This window comes from Montipora foliosa, chromosome 8, assembly GCF_036669935.1.
Source record: "Montipora foliosa isolate CH-2021 chromosome 8, ASM3666993v2, whole genome shotgun sequence".
Taxonomy (NCBI): Eukaryota; Metazoa; Cnidaria; class Anthozoa; order Scleractinia; family Acroporidae; genus Montipora; species Montipora foliosa.
Window position 1 is genome coordinate 2,289,313 of NC_090876.1, and position 5,546 is coordinate 2,294,858.

The window sequence follows — 5,546 nt, forward strand, 5'->3', positions numbered from 1 at the left end:
AGCATTACAGTAGTACAGTAGCTTGGATGTAATAAATGCATACATGTACAGGTATCTCGACTTAATCTTGAGAAAGATGATTCTTTGATATATTTTGAAGGTGATAGAAGGATGTTTCACAGGTATCAGTAACATGATTCTCTAGATTCATTCATCTCTCGAATGTTACCCCTATGGTTCTCTGCATAATTGGAGACTTCAATGTACTCGCCAGCCACATGGATTCCATTGATTGGCAGAGCAGGTTTGTGTTTTGGACCAATTACCAGAAGTTCTGTTTTATCCCTGTTAAGCTTTGGCATAATTTGCCAGCATCCATGCATCAACGTCATTTCAGCAGGATTCAGTGGCTTTAACTGAGGCTGGTAGATCATGAATCTCAAAGCAGCAGTATAGCTGAGTATCATCAGAATAGAAATGATATGATAATCCCATGGCTTCTGATGAGGTCACCAAAGGGGGTCCTGTACATCAGGTATAGTAATGGCCCCAAAACAGCCCCTTGGGGTATGCCACACTTCAAGTCTTTACTACAATATCTAGTCTCCTTCACGTTGATTACTTGTTTTCGATTGTCAAGGTACAACTTGAACCACTGCAGAGCTTTGCCAAGAATACTAAATCTTGAAGAAGTCTATTCCCCAGAATCTCATGGTCTACTGTGTCAAACACTGCCGATAGACTGAGGAGCAGGAGAATAACATTTATGTCATAGGTACTGAGATTTATCCACGAAAATCACAGTGAATAAAAGTCGTACTGATTCTAAATGTGGCCAATCAGGAACACGAACGACAAAAAATTTACTGCAAAGAAATGTTGTTCGTCCAATCAGCAACGCGAAAGACGAAATTTCACTAGTGATGAATGAATGTATCGAATGGAACGTCATCCGACAGCCATTGCACAAAAACCACATGCTTTGAAAGATAGCCGAGGGAAGGTTTGCTTCTGTTTGCTCAGTTGAGGAATTTATTTTAGATCAAGAAAACAGAAAATACCGCTCAAAAAATTGAACGAGATGTTCGATTGCTTAAACGTCTTTTGAAAACAAAAGTTGAAGACAGGAAAATGGAAGTTATTCCAGCGGTTGAGCTGAATGAACACTGAATACATTGTACATCAACCAATTTATCATCTTCGTCCGCAATAAAGACAGCAATGAATACAAGCTGACTTTCCTTCAAAGTTTAGTGGCTAGCTTGGAACAACTGAAGAAAAAGGGCTATTCCGCAAGCACAACAAACGACCTGGTATTTTAGAAAACCAGAGAGGTTCTTTAGTCCAAACAAAAACAACTAAAGAAGCAAGGAAAGGGAAATAAACCCAAAGCACCGGTAGCTTTGACAAGCGACGAACTAAAAACGCTCTTCACTTTGGACCACTTTGGAATATCTGAAACACAGTAAGTGTTGTAAATTTTATTAAATAAATTGTCGGTTGGGCGATTTTAAACCATTGTTTATTGCTTTCATCGCCCCACTGCAATTGTGCAAAATAAATTTGTCTATCAAACACTACCACGTAAAAAACCTCAGTTCTTATGAAATAAACACATTAAAGCATGGAAAATGCTTTGCACGATTTTTATTCACGAGTTGAGTTTTCTGATACGAAACACGGAGTGAATAAAAATCGTACCAAGCATTTTCCATGAAATAATCTCTCTATCTTTTATCGTCAATTCAAGAGACAGTGTCATTGTGAACTTTAATAAGGGCAGTTTCAGTGCTGTGAAAGGTCTGTAGGCTGACTGCAAGCTCTCATCTAGATGATTTTCCTTGAGACACATGCAGTTTGTCAAGGTTGACAGGAGATTGCTTTTGTAGTGTCTTACAGATTACATACATGCATACTTTATTTAAGGTATCATAAACAAAAACACAAATAATAATACCCTAAAAAGGAAGTTTAAGAGGTTAACCCTATGTGAATAAACTTCCAGATAAATTTTAAGATAGAGATAGGTCTAAGGTTGGCATTTATGTAGACCTTGTGATCAAGGGAGGTGTTACCATAGCTTCCTTGAGCTGAGATGGTACAGTTGCATGGTCGACTGACATATTGATCATCTTGGTTAGTGAAGGCAGCAAAATGTCCAAGCAGTGTTTCATTATTAATGCTGGACTATATCAAACCTTTCACTTGGTTTTCGTTCATAGTTTCAAAATCGAAAGGTATACTTGGAAAGTGGTAGCGCCTCTCAACTAGTAACTCGAAGGTTGTAGATTTGACTACCATAAAGGACCACTTGGATTTTTTCTCAAAAAAAAAAAAACACATTTCTTCATCAATAATTTACCAGGGTTAATATTTCATCTTCTCCTTCACTATAATTGCAACAGTACTCTTGCCTGTTATATATTTTAATGTTCTTCATTAATCAAAGAAAAGGACAAACCAATAGTCCAGAAGACTGTAACCTACTTTTATCAATCAACCTTTTGGACTCCTCGAGTTTGTCATCATGTACTGTTTTATGCTCTCATACAAGTACATGCCCTTCAAAAAAACCTCAGAAACTATGACATAAAAAGAAAATTCAACTAAAGCACAGCCCACAGTCCCCAACACAGGTAATCATCATGGGTGATTTCTAAAGCCGGGACTGCACATTTTGAAATGGTTATCATCCAATTTGTCTTAGCATAGTGTTTGCGTGGAACAGCAATCAGCTGGCTGTCGATCATAAAAGCACGAGAATTTGATGGTTAACTGTGGATGACATGCACAAGCAAGAGATAAACTAGAATTAAATTTGTTTTTTTGATATTTAGCAAAACAAATTTCAGCTTGACATTTGCCATTTCGGCAAACGTAATGCTCAATCCCCCAGCTCACAGACTAATGACTTTTGTTTGTTAGTCATTTATTTGCTTGAGCAGATTGAAATTTTGGCAGCTATTCAGCTGATGTGGACCTGTTAAATCCACCCACCTATACACTCACAAAGGACAGCCAGCCCCACAGGGAACTTATGAACATGGAAGATATTTGATAGTCCTTTACTGAGAATACCTAAAAGTCGAACCATTTGCTGGTGTAATCAAAAAGGCAGCACTTTCTCCTCAGTTATTTAAAGACCAATGATTAGGTTTTAGCACTGATTTTATGCACCTATCAATGTTAAACCACTGAGGGGGGGGAGGGGGGGGAGGCCGGGCATAGGAGGGGGATTCGACGTTACAAGCCTGCCCGCGGTAGAGACTTTCGATCATTCATTGAGTTCCGGGGGTCTGGACTTTGACTTTTACTGTTAGAAGAGGGGTCCACTGACGCCATCTTGAATGACCATGAAAGACTGAAAAATAGTACCGCCATTTTGGAATTACCCAGAAGTCACTAGAAGCAAACCGATTCTCTGCGATTCCCTAAAGGCCATGAGTGAAAGCTGCTCTATATTTTGTGAGACAAAGGTCATCGAATCTTTTTGACAAGGTTGAGATGTAATCCAATAGAAAAGCTTTTGTTTCCGTTGTGTTCTGGTGCATATTTTTTGCATATGTTTTAATATTCATGAGTTTTCTTTGTGCAACTTGTGTATGCTTGGTTGAATTCATAAGCATAATAAATGTATTTAATTAGATTTACTATTTAGGTTCTTGTTCAGTATGGTGAGAGCCGTAAAGCTCTGGTAGTTGGTGAGAGTTTTATCAATACTGTGAAAACAGAATTCAAAAATTGATAATGACGACGAAATCTTGGTTCAGCAATTCGAAGACTTATAGCAGGAGTTCGTGGATGTTGACTTGACGCTCTGGAACACGTGGCAGATCGTTCTGAGCTCCAGGTGCCCCTGGGGTGAGGAATTTGCACTTTTTCTACCCAGGATGACTTCCCTGGGGCCGGGCATTTGAAATCCCCCGCCTATGCCCGGCCTTCCCCCAGCAGCTTAACATTGATAGCTTAGTGATGAAAAATATGGTTGCGTGGTTAGCAATCATATAAGGGCTGTCAGAATAGTGTGGGGCGGGTCGACCACAATTCACTATCAAGGATCAATTATTTGCACGATAACTTACTTCTTTTAGGGTTATATTCGGAGCTTTCAAGTTCGTCTTTGAGCACAGAATTGACCGATGGTAGACTGTTGTCTTTGTTCCTCACAACTCACAAGCACTCCAGAGGGATTGGGTCGAGGAGGCGCAAGGATATGTGGGAAATAGTGTCGCCTTTCGGAATCACCATATTTGTTTTTTTCCGAAAACACGATGATGACGTCATTCCGGTGATCGGAACCCGATGTGTCCCAGATTTTTGCGACCGTCGGCGATCATTTCCGACATATGAATACTCAAAATCGTACTGTCGGAGACGTCGGCTATAGCTTTAGCTCGTTACCAATCCTCTACATTGCAAGTTTTCAGTTTTTGGCACACTTTCCAACATAATCTGGGACAAGCGTTTGGCGATTTTCCGATACTCGGGAAAACCTGGGACAAAAACTGCGAAGTCCCCGATCGTCAATTCCGATCGTTTCCCGAGATAAATGCTAAACCTCGTTCCCAGGATCCTCTCTCTTCCTTTAGGAAAAATGGCGGCCTCTTCATCAAGACTTCGTCAAATTTTGATGCAAATTTTAACCCTAAACAAGACAGCAAAAAGCTTTGACCGCGTAGCTAAGGAGGTAAACACGAAAAAAATCCTTTCTCTGTGTATCTGTTTTTTTTCCGTCCGAAATTTACAATTTAAAATGACCGGCAGCAATTTTAGCTTATTGTTTTGAAATTTAGTGAACGATCGACAGGTTAGGAATTTGTCTGATGCAGAAAAGGTAAAGAAAGAAACACAGCAGATACATGACCCCAACTCAGTTCTCCAGTTCTCTCGAATCGGAGGGAGATAGTCGAACACGTAGCTTTCAAATTCTTGGCATTTTTTATTGATATTGGTAAATACTTACAGTGCGCGTGCGTGTCAATAATTAAGAAAAAGTATGTCGGCATGTGCAGACATGGGAAAGGATTTTAATAACTCCATAACCGGCAGTCTCAAAATGTTTCCAATTAAGCTGATTTCAAGTAAATCTCTTCACATTTGCATAGTTATTAATGCTAGAAGTTGCTGTTTAGCTTGTTTGGTCAAACAACAGGAGTAAAGGGTGGCACAGTTGGTTAGTGCGCGGCCTTGGTGCAAGAGATCCAGAGTTTTCGATCCCCGGATCTTGCATCCATGTTTCGACTTCTTTCCTTTCAGTGTAGCCTAAGTAGCTTTAAATACCCTGAAAACAGAGCACTGATGGAAAGAGGGGGGCAAAATGAGGGCACCGTTGGCTTCCTCAAAGTTTCGCACCAATTTGTATGTGGTGGCCATGAAGGGGCGGGGGCTGAATTCTGTTGGAGGGGCCCGGGGGCATTGGGATTTTTGCTTTTGCGGTTTAAGCCATTTTTTGGATCTGCTTTTGTCACAAAAAACATCAGTTTTTCGTTTTTATGTTTGTTGCAGTTTCTGTGATTCGCAGTCGGTTTTCGGTTTTCCGCAAAAACAAAATGTGATTTCAGATTTGCTATTCGATGCAGTTTTTTGTTTTCCCAGTTTCTCTTCGG

At 40.0% G+C, this 5,546-nt stretch overlaps 1 long non-coding RNA gene across 1 annotated transcript in view; it reads right to left on the reverse strand.

Annotated features, from left to right (window-relative positions):
• LOC137967913 (uncharacterized) overlaps positions 1–4,145 on the reverse strand; it is a 10,849-nt gene extending 6,704 nt beyond the window's left edge. Inside the window, exon 1 of the long non-coding RNA XR_011116600.1 lies at positions 4,023–4,145. This is a non-coding gene — a long non-coding RNA (uncharacterized lncRNA). The remainder of the gene's footprint in view (positions 1–4,022) is intronic.
• Between the last annotated feature and the right edge of the window lie 1,401 nt (positions 4,146–5,546).